The sequence below is a fragment of the Salmo trutta genome, chromosome 25 (genome assembly GCF_901001165.1).
Source record: "Salmo trutta chromosome 25, fSalTru1.1, whole genome shotgun sequence".
NCBI lineage: Eukaryota > Metazoa > Chordata > Actinopteri > Salmoniformes > Salmonidae > Salmo > Salmo trutta.
In genome coordinates, this window is record NC_042981.1 from 6,709,212 (window position 1) to 6,726,160 (window position 16,949).

Genomic DNA, 16,949 nt, shown 5'->3' on the forward strand with positions numbered 1-16,949 from the left:
CTCCCTCTCTCCTCCCTCTCTCTCTCCTCTCCTCTCCTCCCTCCTCCTCTCCTCCCTCTCTCCTCCCTCTCTCTCTCTCTCCTCCTCCTCCTCTCCTCTCTCCCTCCTCCTCTCCTCTCTCTCCTCCCTCTCTCCTCCCTCTCTGACCCTCATCCCTTCCTAAGCAGCTGTGACTCATCTGAACAAACATCCTAATGCACCTCACCACTGGAGCTATAGGTCTAATACACACACCACACACACACACACACACACACACACACACACACACACACCACCCACACACACACACACCACACACACACACCCACACACACACACACACCACACACACACACCTCCTCAGTTCAGTCACCAGAAACAGATGATTCAGCCAGTCAACTCCTCAGGTCAATTACTAGAAACAGATGATTCAGCCAGTCAACTCCTCAGTTCAGTTACCAGAAACAGATGATTCAGCCAGTCAACTCCTCAGGTCAGTTACCAGAAACAGATGAATCAGCCAGTCAACTCCTCAGTTCAGTCACCAGAAACAGATGATTCAGCCAGTCAACTCTGGTCAATTACTAGAAACAGATGATTCAGCCAGTCAACTCCTCTGGTCAATTACCAGAAACAGATGATTCAGCCAGTCAACTCCCCAGGTCAGTTACCAGAAACAGATGATTCAGCCAGTCAACTCCTCAGGTCAATTACTAGAAACAGATGATTCAGCCAGTCGACTCCTCAGTTCAGTTACCAGAAACAGATGATTCAGCCAGTCGACTCCTCAGGTCAATTACTAGAAACAGATGATTCAGCCAGTCGACTCCTCACTGCAGGATGTAGGGCTTCTACAGTCTTCTACAGGTATATGTTTCTTACATTCTCCTATAGTCTGTTGATTCCCACCACACCCCTCTGCCTCACAGGAAAAAGCAGCGTCTCAGACGTAATCCATAGATCAGGAACGGTAAACTCCAGTTCAGATACGGAACAAAAACTCCAGTTCAGATACGGAACGATAAACTCCAGTTCAGATACGGAACGATAAACTCCAGGTTTGACTCTTCTATCTGTGCACGAGGGAGTAGTATTCCCGTGTCCCAGTCTGAACAGCATGCATCCGTTCTCTTCCTCCGTTACTGACCCCCAGATGCATTGTTGTCGTCCTCGCGCTGTTGCTCACTCTATTTAGCTAATTATGATCCCCAGGACACACGACAGTGCAGGAGAGAAGGAGGGGTGGGATTCATAAGAGGATTAGAACGCCTGAGCCATCTGTGTTCAGGGGGAATTAACCACTACTGTACCGTACACACACTCAGGCAGACAGACAGAGACAGGCAGACACCACACACAAACAAAGACAGAAAGACAGAGGTACAGGCCTACAGACACACACAAACATACAGACATAGAAAACACCAAAAAGTGTAATGACATTGGGCGATTGTCATTGGGTCTACACTCTTCTAGCCTGAATTAATGTATGTGTCTGTCTGATAAAAGAAAGAAACAGTTGGGACAGATGAAAATATACGGGACTGTACTGAGATGACAGCTGAAAAGATATGGGACTGTACTGAGATGACACCTGAAAAGATATGGGACTGTACTGAGATGACAGCTGAAAAGATACGGGACTGTACTGAGATGACAGCTGAAAAGATATGGGACTGTACTGAGATGACAGCTGAAAAGATATGGGACTGTACTGAGATGACAGCTGAAAAGTTATGGGACTGTACTGAGATGACAGCTGAAAAGATATGGGACTGTACTGAGATGACAGCTGAAAAGTTATGGGACTGTACTGAGATGACAGCTGAAAGATATGGGACTGTACTGAGATGACACCTGAAAAGATATGGGACTGTACTGAGATGACACCTGAAAAGATATGGGACTGTACTGAGATGCAGCTGAAAAGATATGGGACTGTACTCAGATGACAGCTGAAAAGATATGGGACTGTACTGAGATGACAGCTGAAAAGTTATGGGACTGTACTGAGATGACAGCTGAAAAGTTATGGGACTGTACTGAGATGACACCTGAAAAGATATGGGACTGTACTGAGATGACAGCTGAAAAGATATGGGACTGTACTGAGATGACAGCTGAAAAGATATGGGACTGTACTGAGATGACACCTGAAAAGATATGGGACTGTACTGAGATGACACCTGAAAAGATATGGGACTGTACTGAGATGACAGCTGAAAGTTATGGGACTGTACTGAGATGACAGCTGAAAAGATATGGGACTGTACTGAGATGACAGCTGAAAAGTTATGGGACTGTACTGAGATGACAGCTGAAAAGATATGGGACTGTACTGAGATGACACCTGAAAAGTTATGGGACTGTACTGAGATGACAGCTGAAAAGATATGGGACTGTACTGAGATGACAGCTGAAAAGTTATGGGACTGTACTGAGATGACACCTGAAAGATATGGGACTGTACTGAGATGACACCTGAAAAGATATGGGACTGTACTGAGATGACAGCTGAAAGATATGGGACTGTACTGAGATGACAGCTGAAAAGTTATGGGACTGTACTGAGATGACAGCTGAAAAGATACGGACTGTACTGAGATGACACCTGAAAAGGGACTGAGATACAGGACTGAAAATATTTGATAAAATTTGAATTTGGCCTTTAATACAATAGCCCATAGAAATACATTGAATAACCCATTCATAAATGGCAGAAAAGACAGTCCAAACATAAATCCTAAGGAATAAGGTTTTGAAGTGTCTGTCCTACATCTAAGATATAGACAGCAGGAAATATTTGTGCCTTTTTGGACAACATATTTAAACCCCTTATTTTTGTTGCACAAAACTACAGTTCCTTGCAAAAAGTATTTATCCTCCTTGGCATTTTCCTAATTTGTTGCAGTGAAATTAAAAAAATGACTTGTTTCAAATAATTCAAAAAAAGAGAAAAAAAGTGACAGTGTGTATGTATTCACTCCTTTGCTATGAAGCCACTAAATAAGATCTGGTGCAACCAATTTCCTTCAGAAGTCACATAATTATTTAAATAAGTCCACCTGTGTGAAATTAAGTGTCACATGATCTGTCACATGATCTCAGTATATATACATCTGTCTGAAAGGCCCCCAGAGTCTACAACCCACTAAGCAAGGGGCACCACCAAGCAAGCAGCACCATGAAGACCAAGGAGCTCTTCAACAGGTCAGGGACAAAGTATGGAGAAGTACGATCAGGGTTGGGTTATAAAAAAATATCAGAAATGTTGAACATCCCACGGAGCACCATTAAATCCATATAAGAAATGGAAAGAATTTTGGTACCCACAACAAATCTGCCAAGAGAGGGCCGCCCACTAAAACCCATAGACCAGGCAAGGAGGGCATTAATCAGAGAGGCAACAAAGAGACCAAAGATAACCCTGAAGGAGCTGCAAAGCTCCACAGCGGAGATTGGAGTATCTGTCCATAGGACCAATTTAAGCCGTACACTCCACAGAGCTGGGCTTTACAGAAGAGTGGCCAGAAAAAAGCCATTGCTTAAAGAAAAAAATAAGCAAACCCGTTTGGTGTTCACCAAAAGGCATGTGGGAGAATCCCCAAACACATGGAAGAAGGTACTCTGGTCAGATGAGACTAAATGTAGCTTTTTGGCCATCAAGGAAAATGCTATGTCTGACGCAAACCCAACATTTCTCACCAACCTGAGAACAACATCCCCACAGTGAAGCATGGTGGTGGCAGCATCATGCTGTGGGATGTTTTGATGTCAAGCAACGAGGCACTGAGTTTGAAGGTAGGCCTTGAAATACATCCACGTGTCCAATTGACTCAAATGATGTCATTAGCCTATCAGAAGCTTCTAAATCCATGACATCATTTTCTGGAATTTTCCAGTACGGTATTTCTGTGTTTATTTGCAATAAATCTGCAAACATTTCTAAACCTGTTTTCGCTTTGTCATAATGCGGTATTGAGTGTAGACTGATGAGGAAAAAACAATTATTTGATGAGGAAAAAATATTATTTAATCAATTTTAGAATATGGCTGTAAAAAGTGAAGTGATCTGAATATTCTCTGAATGCAGTGTACATGTTTATGAATCATAGAGCCAAATTTCAAGCCAAATTGTGACGTAACCAATAATCAACTAGTCCAGTGCCTTCAGGAAGTCTTCACATCTCTTGACTTTTCCACATTTTGTTGTGTTACAGCCTGAATTTAAAATGCTTTATATTGGTATTTGTGTCACTGGCTTGTCCAAAGTAGAATTACAATGTCAAAGTAGATATTATGTTTTTCGAAAGTTTATCAAAATGAATTGAAAATGAAAAGCTGAAATGTCTTGAGTCAATAAGTATTAAACCCCTTTGTTTTGGCAAACCTAAATAAGTTCAGGAGTAAAAATGTCCTTACAAGTCACATAATAAGTTGCATGTGTGCAATAAAAGTGTTTAACATGATTTTGAATGACTACTCATCTATGTACCCCACACATACAATTATTTGTAAGGTTCCTCAGTCAAAGCAGTAAATTTCAAACACAGATTCAACCACAATGTCCAGGGAGGTTTTCCAATGCCTCACAAGGAAGGGCACCTATTGGTAGACAGGTAAACTTAAGAACTGACATTGAATATCCCTTTGAGCATGGTGAAGTTAATAATTATACGTTGGATGGTGTATCAGTACACCCAGACACTACAAGATACAGACGTCCTTCCTAAACTCAGTTGCCACAGAGGAAGAAAACTCCTTAGGGATTTCACCATGAGGCCAATGGTGACTTTAAAAACAGTTACAGAGTTTAATGGCTGTGATAGGAGAGAGACTGAGGATGGATCAAACAGCATTGTAGTTACTCCACAATACTAACCTAATTGGCAGAGTGAAAAGAAAGAAGCCTGTAAAGAATAACAATATTAGAAAAACATGCATCCCGTTTGCAGCACGGCACTAAAGTAATACTGCAAAAAATGTGTCAGAGCAATAAACTTTTGTCTTGAATACAAAGTGTTATGTTAGGGACAAATACAATACAACACATTACCCGCATACCACTCCATATTTTCAAGCATAGTGGTGGCTGCATCATGTTATGGGTAGCTTGTATCGTTAAGGACTGGATACTTTTTCAGGATAAAAAAGAGACGGAATGGAGCTAAGGACAGGCAAAAATCCTAGATGAAAACCTGGTTCTGTCTGCTTTCCAACAGTCCACCAATACTTTCTGAAGGCACTAAATACAATGTATATTTTTGTGAAATGCAGACTTCATATGGATACATTGGTTTCCAGAGCTCTGTTAACTCTACTGCGTGTGTCAAAGAGTGGAGGGTGTGCTGATGCTGATACTGCTGTCACTTCTCGTGGCTGGAGTTCTTGGGGGAGATTTACGGCAGAGCCATCAGCAGTTTGTTTACGACTGTGCCAAGTTTGCCTCGGACCGCGGCCTGCCCTGGAGCACTGTCAGATCAATAGCCGGGATGATCAGAGACCTGTTCCCTCAGCTAGCTGGTCAGTCAGATCTTTTACCTTTATTCAGCGATTCTTAAACATTTTCAGCTCGAGAAATTGACCATCCTCCAGTGACCCAAATTAAGAAGAACTGTTTGTGATGCTAGATGTATTCTCATAATTTGTGACCCTCCTCTGACATGCCCGGGGCACACTTTGGGTTCCAAACCATAGTTGAAGAAACCCTGCCTTTCTAATATTGATATATTACATGTTCATTTCCCCTAGATTGGACTTGCCCAAAATGCTTTCCCTAATCTCTGATTGGCTGACAGTGTTTGCCCCGTCTCCCTCCTGCTCACCACAGCACACTCTTCCACTTCCTGACAGACACCTGTGTCACTAGGTGTGTGCCTGTGTTGATGTGATGGTATATATTGTAGTGTCTTTGGCTATGCCGGATTAAGTGATATGACATGCTATTCTATAAAATCCTTTCTCTGTAATTATTATTACCTGATTAAACTAATCATGTAAATGTAATTAACTAGAAAGTCGGGGCACCACGAAAGAATGTTTATAGAGCTGTTATCTTCCGAATAAACTCTTAAAGACCTAGTAATATTTTACATCAATAGCAGTCAATATAATCGTCACTTTATTTCAGTCTCATCTGAAAGTTGTAAATTCTTGGTTATCTTCACGAACCCTGGCTACAAGTTGAATCAGCAATACAAAATTGGGTTAATTATTTATTAACCAAATACCCTAACTAATCACACAGAATACATATACATAGAATACAAATTATGTCATACAGAAAACGTCCCTGGTGGATGGAACCTGTATGAGGCTTGTTACACAAAGAGAGGGGGTTGGGCTTGAATGAAAGAGCGGGAAGACTGAGGAACAAAGGGAGAAGCTGTGCTATCGTAAATGCAGTATCTTATGCATTCTAAATTACCGGCCATTTGGAAAAGGAAAATGCAATAAATATTTACTCTGAGCTGCGCTTTGGTAGGTTGGTCGTTGATGCTGGCCGTGTTGCCCAACAGAGATCTTCCTGTCCTCGGAAGAATGTCTCTGGTGGTAAATTGGATACGTTGTAGTATCTTTGTTGTGTGTTAGACTGGGTACGTCGTCCGTCCTTTCCTAGCCCACGTTTACAGCGGCCGCTGCTAACTCAACGGCTAGGAGATATCACTTCTGTAGTGATAAGAGTTTAAAGTTCATACCATTCACAACCAAAGCTCAGTTGAGGTTGGCTTAGTGTCTGTACTTGACATGTTAGTCCTTTTTAACGCAGAGGCTGCAGACCTCACGTACCCGGAACACAGGTTACATTTTTGTCAAGGGCTTATATAGTGGAGGGGGAGAAGGGTGTGTTTCATAGTTTATAACCCATGTCTCTTCACAGAGGTGGGCCACTGATTGAGCAGCGCTCTAACCTTATGAAAACCCAGTTCTCTCATTTGGAAGCTAAAATTACATTTAATCTTATCACAAATAGTTTCATATTCAAACATTTAATTTGAACAACAATTCCATGTGAATCTGATAACTAGAATGTGTAGACTTCCCACGATACAGTTTATGTCGTCCTGTCAACAGTCATAATGTCTCAGATGACACCCGAACAGACATCATATACATTAAGTACCAACGCATATTTTCAACTGGTTCTATTACCGAAATATGGTTCCTTTCCCCCCACTTGTTTGATGTTCTTAGACTCTCTATGTTTAACAAAGGCTATTCAAGAGTCCTTCAGTAGAGTCAGAGAGAGAGGGAAGGGAGAAAGGTATTTATGGGGGGGGTCATAAACCTTACCCACAGGCCAACGTCATGACAATATACACAAAGTTCTGTTGACATCATCTAGGCAACTGTTGCTATAAGCTGTTGTGGGCGGAACCAGTCACCTGCCAATCAGACAGAAACACCTGGAGGTGGAAGTACCCACTACACCATTCCCCCTGGCACAGGTGATATAGAACGTGTGTGTGAGGTTCCATTCTCTCTCAGGGCGATGATGAGGGTGTTCTGTCTCTCAGGGTGATGATGAGGGTGTTCTGTCTCTCAGGGTGATGATGAGGGTGTTCTGTCTCTCAGGGTGATGATGAGGGTGTTCTGTCTCTCAGGGTGATGATGAGGGTGTTCTGTCTCTCAGGGTGATGATGAGGGTGTTCTGTCTCTCAGGGTGATGATGAGGGTGTTCTGTCTCTCAGGGTGATGATGGAGGGTTGTTCTGTCTGTCAGGGTGATGATGAGGGTGTTCTGTCTCTCAGGGCGATGATGAGGGTGTTCTGTCTCTCAGTCTGATGATGAGGGTGTTCTGTCTCTCAGTCTGATGATGAGGGTGTTCTGTCTCTCAGGGCGATGATGAGGGTGTTCTGTCTCTCAGGGCGATGATGAGGGTGTTCTGTCTCTCAGGGCGATGATGAGGGTGTTCTGTCTCTCAGGGCGATGATGAGGGTGTTCTGTCTCTCAGGGCGATGATGAGGGTGTTCTGTCTCTCAGGGCGATGATGAGGGTGTTCTGTCTCTCAGGGCGATGATGAGGGTGTTCTGTCTCTCAGGGTGATGATGAGGGTGTTCTGTCTCTCAGGGTGATGACGAGGGTGTTCTGTCTCTCAGGGTGATGACGAGGGTGTTCTGTCTCTGAAGAGCTCCGGAGGCTCAAGAGGAGGAGGGGCCACAGGGGTCAGAGGTCAGACTGAACGTACCACAGGACCACAGTCTGGACAGACAGGTAGACACACACTCACCACTGTGTAGTGGAGTTCTGTAACTATGTAGTTGTACTGTTTCTCCAGGAGGGGGCAGACCTTGTCCAGTCTACTGTGAAAGCCAGAGGAGAGCTACTGCTGGGGAGACTGCTGAAGGAGAGCTACTGCTGGGGAGACTGTTGAAGGAGAGCTGCAGCTGGGGAGACTGCTGAAGGAGAGCTGCAGCTGGGGAGACTGCTGAAGGAGAGCTGCAGCTGGGGAGACTGTTGAAGGAGAACTGCAGCTGGGGAGACTGTTGAAGGAGAACTGCAGCTGGGGAGACTGTTGAAGGAGAGCTGCAGCTGTATGACCTACTGGAGCTCAGTCTGCAACATAACCCTCACCACCGGGGAAACCCTACACACACACACACACACACACACACACACACACACACACACCCTGAAATCACACAGACACACACACTCACACACCCTGAACTCACACACACACACCAACAATCTCACCGGGGCCACACACACAGCCAAACCCAAGACGAGGTGAGAGGGTCTGGGCAAGAGGCTGGGGTTACAGACACAGCCAAACACATCTACAGTGGTTCCTCCTTTAATAGTTGTGATCTGACACTGCGAGACTTAGAGGTACCCAGCGTCACGGCTGCATTGCTCCAGACCACCACAAGGGGGAGTTAGAGCACTCATTATGGATTTGGGTCCCAAGGTTTTTATATGACCAATCATATTGAGTGGTTCCAATGACGAATTTGATGCGAGCCACCTGTCCCTGGTGACTTTCTTCAGCAAAGATGGCTGGCAAAACATTATGGTGGAAACAAATGTAAGTAATTGTAACGTCATAATGAGTCAAGCAAAAAAAATTACAATTGACAGGAATATGTTAGTCAAATGTTTGTGCATATTTTTTTGTCATAAAGTTAATTCACGAAAATCACCATTTAGCAAGTTTTTTTTCAGCCATATCCAATACCAGGTGTATAAAACTCCATTCTTTGAATGATGTTGTGTCTGCATGTATGTATTACAATTATACACTTCAACAGTGTTTACCACTCATGCTCCTGGGACATCAATGATTACACATTGTAACTACGCAATAGACTAGAAACATGATTCAAGTAAAGGCTGATTTGTAATTCATATATACAGAATAAAAAACAGTACATCCTGCCAGCACGCCCACAAGCGAGCCACTCAGGCGGAGAATGAAGTGTAGAAGAGGGGGAGGAACGAGATGGGAGTAACAATCCAGGCTATTTCCTCTGAAACCTGCATAATAATGTAATGAAAGAAGCAAGGAGCAGGTTTCAAACCCTCAACATTCTAGCCCGAAGTCCAGCACGCTATTGACTGTGCTAAAATGTATTATTTGGGTTTGAGGTCGATTGTGGCTAAAAACACTTTATCTATTGGAATCTTTAACATGTGGAAAGGGGAAAAGTATTATTATTAGTTTTTCACAAGTGTAGCAGGATGGGCTATTAGCTGAACAATAGACTATTCAACCTTTACTAATAATTGTCTAATAGCCGAGCTAGGTGTGAACCCCCCCTCCCCAACTTGAGCTAGGTGTGAAACCCCACCCCACCCCCCTCCCCAACTTGCAACAAATCATTTGTATATACCTTTGCACATCTACCTACACACTACACACCTACACACGGTTAATGTTCTGAGAAAAAATATATATATATTGGTCATGGCTCCCAAGTGGCGCAAGATGGGCAAGATGCTTTGCTATAGTCCCTGGTTCCAATTCAGGATGTATCACATCCGACCGTGATTGGGAGTGCCAAAGGGCGGCGCACAATTGGCCCAGCATCATCTGGGTTTGGCCGGGGTAGGCCGACATTGTAAATAAGAATTTGTTCTTACCTGACTTGCCTAGTTAAATAAAGGGTAAATGTAAACAACAACTGGCGGCAACCGCAGCACAATGAATAGGAGGTGAACAGTAGGAGGTAGGAGGAGGTGAACAGTAGGAGGTAGGAGGAGGTGAACAGTGGGAGGTAGGAGGAGGTGAACAGTGGGAGGTAGGAGGAGGTGAACAGTGGGAGGTAGGAGGAGGTGAACAGTGGGAGGTAGGAGGAGGTGAACAGTAGGAGGTAGGAGGAGGTGAACAGTAGGAGGTAGGAGGAGGTGAACAGTGGGAGGTAGGAGGAGGTGAACAGTGGGAGGTAGGAGGAGGTGAACAGTGGGAGGTAGGAGGAGGTGAACAGTAGGAGGTAGGAGGAGGTGAACAGTGGGAGGTAGGAGGAGGTGAACAGTGGGAGGTAGGAGGAGGTGAACAGTAGGAGGTAGGAGGAGGTGAACAGTGGTGAACAGTGGCTAACTTGTTATGCAAGTGTTGCACACCAACAGATGGAGAAAACCTACACCAGTCGAGCAATTCATTTCAACAATAATCTTCATTTTAATTTGTCTTTACAAACAACAAGAAGGCTTAGCTGGAGTCTATTTCTTCGGAGCCTAGACCTATATAAAATAACTTAACTGACTTAGGTAGGCTATGAGGCTTAACAGGCTAATAGAAGTAGGATTTTTTATTAGGCCTACTTACAATTGCAACTGGTCAAAAATGTAGCATCCTACATTAAACAATAATTTAATGAAAAAAGTCTGCACATTCGAACTAAAACAATGTAAATAATAATGAAAAGTGCACATTTGTAAATACCAAACTCTAAAAGTAATTGGAAACCTTTCAAATTATGTGTGACATTGTGGTTACAATAAAGAATGAACAAGATGTAAACAAGACGCTGTGTTTTTATTTACAGTTGTGATTGACAACTGGAGGCATTTTGAAAACAGGTTTTCAAACACTTGTTTTTCACAACTGTAGCAGGTGTAGCCCATCATGCAAATGTTTCCTATTAGGAGGACAATAGACTTTTTATAGCATGGTTACTGTTGCGAAAATCCCGCAACTTGCAATGTATTCGATCCTTAAGTTCTCTAAAGTGTTACATTTCTAACTCAAAACAGCAGTCCAGTATTTCTTCATCAACATCTTTATGCTTTCGTTAATAAACTAACAAGAAAAAAAGACATGCAAATGCAGATGTTTTATATAAACTACATTTGAGTCGCACTTCCACCCAGCTCCACGACCACAGGTAAAACCTTGCTGAGATGATCAACGTTTTCAGTTTTTCTCAGAATAGAAACACCATAATATTAATCAAATTAATTAAGCCAAATTTCTTAAAATCAATCCAATATACTATGTTATTACAAAAAAGGTTTTAAATTCTCTGGTAATGCCAATATGGAAGACTTTCAAATGCTTCTCAAAGATTCCCTCTGGTGGTCAAACTAGCACTAACTTGCATTAACAGAAAAAATGGCTGACAATTAGATAACGTGCCACAGAATGCTGCAGCAGCATGCAAGGTGTGCCTCAGTATGACGCAACTTTTAAAGGAGGAACCACTACTGCTTAAAAATTATGACAAGGGCTTTGATATGTTATTCATCAGGACAGATATATTTCCATTCAGTATCAACATCTTAATAACACTGGGAGAAAGCTTACTAATGTTAATATGGTCACATAAAGGAAAATGTCACATTGTTAACAATGCATTTGATGACAACAATGGGATGTACTGTATGAATGATGTACTCAACTAATTATCAAGTCATATTTTTTAAGACAAATCGCCTAACCAGTTACAAAAATGCTAATTCAAAAACAGTTATTCAGCAAAGAGCTGGAATGCAAATCAATCAAATCAAATGGTCAATCCAATCAAAATGTATTTCTTACATGCTTGTAGACTAACAGTGAAATGCTTACTTACGTGCCCTTACCAACAACGCAGAGAGAAAAAAAATACAAATATTGGAAAAATAATAACATGACGACAAGGTTTTATGGCTTGGGAGTAGAAGCTGTTCAGCGTCCTGTTGGTTCTAGACTTGGTACAGCTTGCCATGCGGTAGCAGAGAGAACAGTCTATGACTTAGGTGGCTGGAGTCTTTTGACAATTTTTAGGGCCTTCCTCTAACACCGCCTGGTATAGAGGTCCTGGATGGCAGGGAGCTCAGCCCCAGCTCAGCCCTAGTGACTACCATCTGTAGTGCCTTGTGGTCGGATACCAGGCAGTTTCCATACCAAACGGTGATGCAGCCAGTCAAAATGCTCTTAATGGTGAGGCTGTAGAACTTTTTGAGGATCTGAGGGCCCATGCCGAATCTTTTGAACCTCCCGAGGGGGAAGAAACATTGTCGTGCCTTCTTCACAACTGTGTTGGTTTGTGTGGACCATGATAGATTCTTAGTGATGTGGACACCGAGGAACTTGAAGCTCTCGACCCGCTCCACTACAGCCCTGTTTGTGTGGATGGGGTTGTGCCCCCCCCCCCCCCCCCCCCCCCCCCCCCCCATTTCCTGTAGTCCACGATCAGCTCCTTTGTCTTACTTTGAGGGAGAGGTTGTTGTCCTGGCAAAACACTGCCAGGTCACTGACCTTCATCCTATAGGCTGTCTCATCATTGTCGGTGATCAGGTTTACCACTGTTGTGTCGTCAGCAAACTTAATGATGATGTTTCGGTGTCATGATGAACAGGGAGTACGGGAGAGTATGGATCAGTGAAGCAATTTTTCTTCTTTTGGCTCTAAACTCCAAAAGTTTGGATTTGAAATAAACCAATGACTATGAATGTGAGCTTTATTTGAGTATGTTTTTATCCATATCAGGTGAACCGTTTAGAAATTACAGCCCTTTTTGTACACCGTCCCCCCATTTTAGGAGATGTGTATTGAAGTAGTCAAAAGTTTAGTAGGTCCCATATTCCTACCACATAATGATTACACCATGCTTGTACTTTCTAAACAGTTCACCCGATATGGATGAAAACACCCTTAAAACCTGTTGGGGATAGGGGGCAGTATTTGCATGGCCGGATAAAAAACGTACCCGATTTAATCTGGTTACTACTCCTGCCCAGTAACTAGAATATACATATAATTGTTTGATTTGGATAGAAAACACCCTAAAGTTTCTAAAACTGTTTGAATGGTGTCTGTGAGTATAACAGAACTCATTTGGCAGGCCAAAACCTGAGAAGATTCCAAACAGGAAGCGCTCTCTCTGACCATTTCATGGCCTTCTTGATCATCTCTAACCAAAACAGGGGATCTCTGGCATGACGTGACATTTTCTAACGCTCCAATAGGCTCTCAGAAGGCACCAGAAAGATGAATGGTGGCTTTGCAGGCCCTGGCTGAAAAACATTAGCGCATTTTGTAAGTGGTCGATCTGAGAACAATGAGACTGGAGGCGCATGCACGAGTCGACTCCATGTTTACTCTCTTTGAACGAAAACAACGACTCCCGGTCGGAATATTATCGCTTTTTTACGAGAAAAATAGCATGAAAAATGATTTTAAACAGCGGTTGACATGCTTCGAAGTACGGTAATGGAATATTTTGAATTTTTTTGTCACGAAACGTGTCGGGCGCGTCACCCTTGTTTACCCTTCGGATAGTGTCTTGAACGCACGAACAAAACGCCGCTATTTGGATATACCTATGGATTATTTTGAACCAAACCAACATTTGTTATTGAAGTAGAAGTCCTGGGAGTGCATTCTGACGAAGAACAGCAAAGGTAATCAAACTTTTCTAATAGTAAATCGGAGTTTGGTGAGTACCACACTTGGTGGGTGTCAAAATAGCTAGCCGTGATGGCCGGGCTATCTACTTAGAATATTGCAAAATGTGCTTTCACCGAAAAGCTATTTTAAAATCGGACATAGCGAGTGCATAAAGGAGTTCTGTATCTATAATTCTTAAAATAATTGTTATGTTTTTTGTGAACGTTTATCGTGAGTAATTTAGTAAATTCACCGGAAGTGTTCAGTGGGAATGCTAGTCACATGCTAGTCACATGCTAATGTAAAAAGCTGGTTTTTGATATAAATATGAACTTGATTGAACAAAACATGCATGTATTGTATAACATAATGTCCTAGGATTGTCATCTGATGAAGATCATCAAAGGTTAGTGCTGCATTTAGCTGTGGTTTGGGTTTATGTGACATTATATGCTAGCTTGAAAAATGGGTGTCTGATTATTTCTGGCTGGGTACTCTGCTGACATAATCTAATGTTTTGCTTTCGTTGTAAAGCCTTTTTGAAATCGGACAGTGTGGTTAGATTAACGAGAGTCTTGTCTTTAAAATGGTGTAAAATAGTCATATGTTTGAGAAATTGAAGTAATAGCATTTCTAAGGTATTTGAATATCGTGCCACGGGATTACACTGGCTGTTGAGTAGGTGGGACTAGCCCATAGAGGTTAAATTAAAGCTGACAGTCTGCACTAACCTCATACGCATTGTATCATATCATTTTGCTCCTCCCTACATGCAAACAAAGATTCAAGAGGGAAGTTCTGGTGGTCAGGTCTGTACAACGCTGGTCTGACCAATCAGAATCCATGCTCCAAGACAGTTTTGAACACGTGCCATGGAATATGTTCCGGGTCGACTCTGGGGATAACATCAATGAATACGCCGACTCAGTCACCGGACTCATCAAACAATCATAGATGATGTAATACCGATGGTGTCTTTCAAAATTGACCCGAATCCAAAACTGTGGATTGATGGCAGCCTTGTCTAGAAAATGAAGGAGAGAGATGCTGCTTATTAACACGACAAGGACAAGAGTATGGTTAACCTCTCTGGGGTAGGTGGGACGTTACCGTCCCATCAGGTGAAATTATATAGCTCTAAAATTCTAAATACACCATTCGTAATATTAAACATTTATGTAATACATGTATCTTACATAATTTAAAAGATTAACTTATTTTTTATCCAGCCACTGTGTCAGATTTCAAAAAGGCTTTACGGCAAAAGCATACCATGCGATTTTCTGGGGACAGCGCCCCGCACACACAAGTATTACTAGCATTCTCCAACCAAGCATTTTCCAACCAATCATTAGCGTCACAAAATTCAGAAATCACAATAAAATAAATCGCTTACCTTTGAAGATCTTCCTCTGGTGGCAATGCCAAGTGTCCTAACTACTTAGTGAATGTTCGTTTTGTTTGATAAAATCCATTTTTATAGCCTAACACGAAACATTTGTAAACCGCTTGCATCGTGATTTCCATCTCGTTCAACTTTGGACTAAACTTTCTTGGTAATTACACACACAAAACAAACGTTTATCCAGTCATGGTTGGTTTCATTGCAATCCTCTGGTTGTTACTAACACAACTATACTTGATGGTTCTTTTCCCGGGACGTATTGACCGAAACAAACCAATTTGAAGACAGCAATCAATGACCTCATTGCGCACCAATGGTAGGACCGGTCTATCGTTGATTGACTGTATTTTGGCCCAATGACCACTGATCATCTTGAAATCTAGCTTGGAAGATAGCCAATGAGCTAAGGTAAACGGCAATATGTAATGGTTATACGTTCGAAGACCAGCCTTTGTCGTAAACTCTGGCATAAAAGAGGTTCATTCGCCATTGCAAATCCTACTTGACCGAGCCACGAGTGTTACGCATAGCAGTACATAGTCAATAGCATTTTCAGCAAGTTTATATATTTAAATTATGGCTAATAAATCAGGAAAAGCTAAAACAAAGTCTAGGTATACAGATTTAACCCAAATTATAGAAGAAATTGATAGAGAAAGCGAGACCGAGTTGCTTGAGGAAGATTAATCTTTCAGCGAAGCTAGTTTTGACTCCCAGGCGGAAGACATGTTTCTGCATGGAGAGGATGCCATGCTGGACTGATAAGTTCTAATGCTAATGTCGTTGTTTGAAATTAATAATATCAAATATTCTTAATTACCGATTTTTAAAAAAAGTTTTTCTTATATTATTTGCAATATATAAAAATATCATCAGTAATGAAATGTGTAAAGTACACACTGGCTATACTGTGTGTGTGTGTGTGTGTGTGTGTGTGTGTGTGTGTGTGTGTGTGTGTGTGTGCGTGTGTGTGTGTGTGTGATATATTTTGTACATTTAATTTACATAAACATGGAATGGAACAGCACTTCACCATAGTGATTATGTTCCCTGTACTCTATATAATACATATCTGTTTATTTTACGTGTTGATACAGGGCTCATACGTGAAAGTATTCTTACTGATTTTTGTCTTTCGTTCACAGTGATTCTGATTATAAGCCACCAATGTCTAGGTGTCCATCCCCCTTTGAAGCTGGTTCATCCAGCCGGACCCCTGCTGTCTCCGGCTCCACACCTACCCGGCCATCTACAGGTGTGAAGTCAGTGACAAAAAAGCGGAGGTGGGGAAGAGAGAAACCTGCAGACAGAGGGCCAGAGGGTCGTTGGCACTCTGTGTTAGAAGACGATGTGGAACCAATTCCACCAGTTTTTAGACCAAAAATGCAGCCAGGACCTCAACTCGACATGACCGCAAAGTACAGCCCAATTCAACTTTTTCAACTGTTTTTCACCTCGCCAGTTGTTGATTCCCTGGTGTCTAATACCAATAAGTACGGGGCTAAGAAGCAGGATGGAAAGAAACAGGCATGGAAGCCCATTTCCATGTCAAACCTTTTCTGCTATCTTTCAATGGTCATTTACATGGGGCTGGTGAAGTTGAAAACTCTAAGGGACTACTGGAAAACATCAGCTCTCTATCAACTGCCTTTCCCCATGACTGTCATATCTTGTAAAAGGTTTCAGACTATCTCACGGGCGCTTCACATCAGTGACCCAGAAGTTGATGGGGAGAATGACAAGAAGAGA

The 16,949-nt window shown here is 42.3% G+C and overlaps 1 long non-coding RNA gene across 1 annotated transcript; it reads left to right on the plus strand.

Annotated features, from left to right (window-relative positions):
* Nucleotides 1-8,127: 8,127 nt before the first annotated feature.
* Nucleotides 8,128-9,124, plus strand: LOC115161926 (uncharacterized). The gene is made up of 2 exons (XR_003869457.1): nucleotides 8,128-8,196; nucleotides 8,261-9,124. It is a non-coding gene; the product is annotated as an uncharacterized LOC115161926 (long non-coding RNA).
* The last annotated feature ends 7,825 nt before the right edge of the window (nucleotides 9,125-16,949 follow it).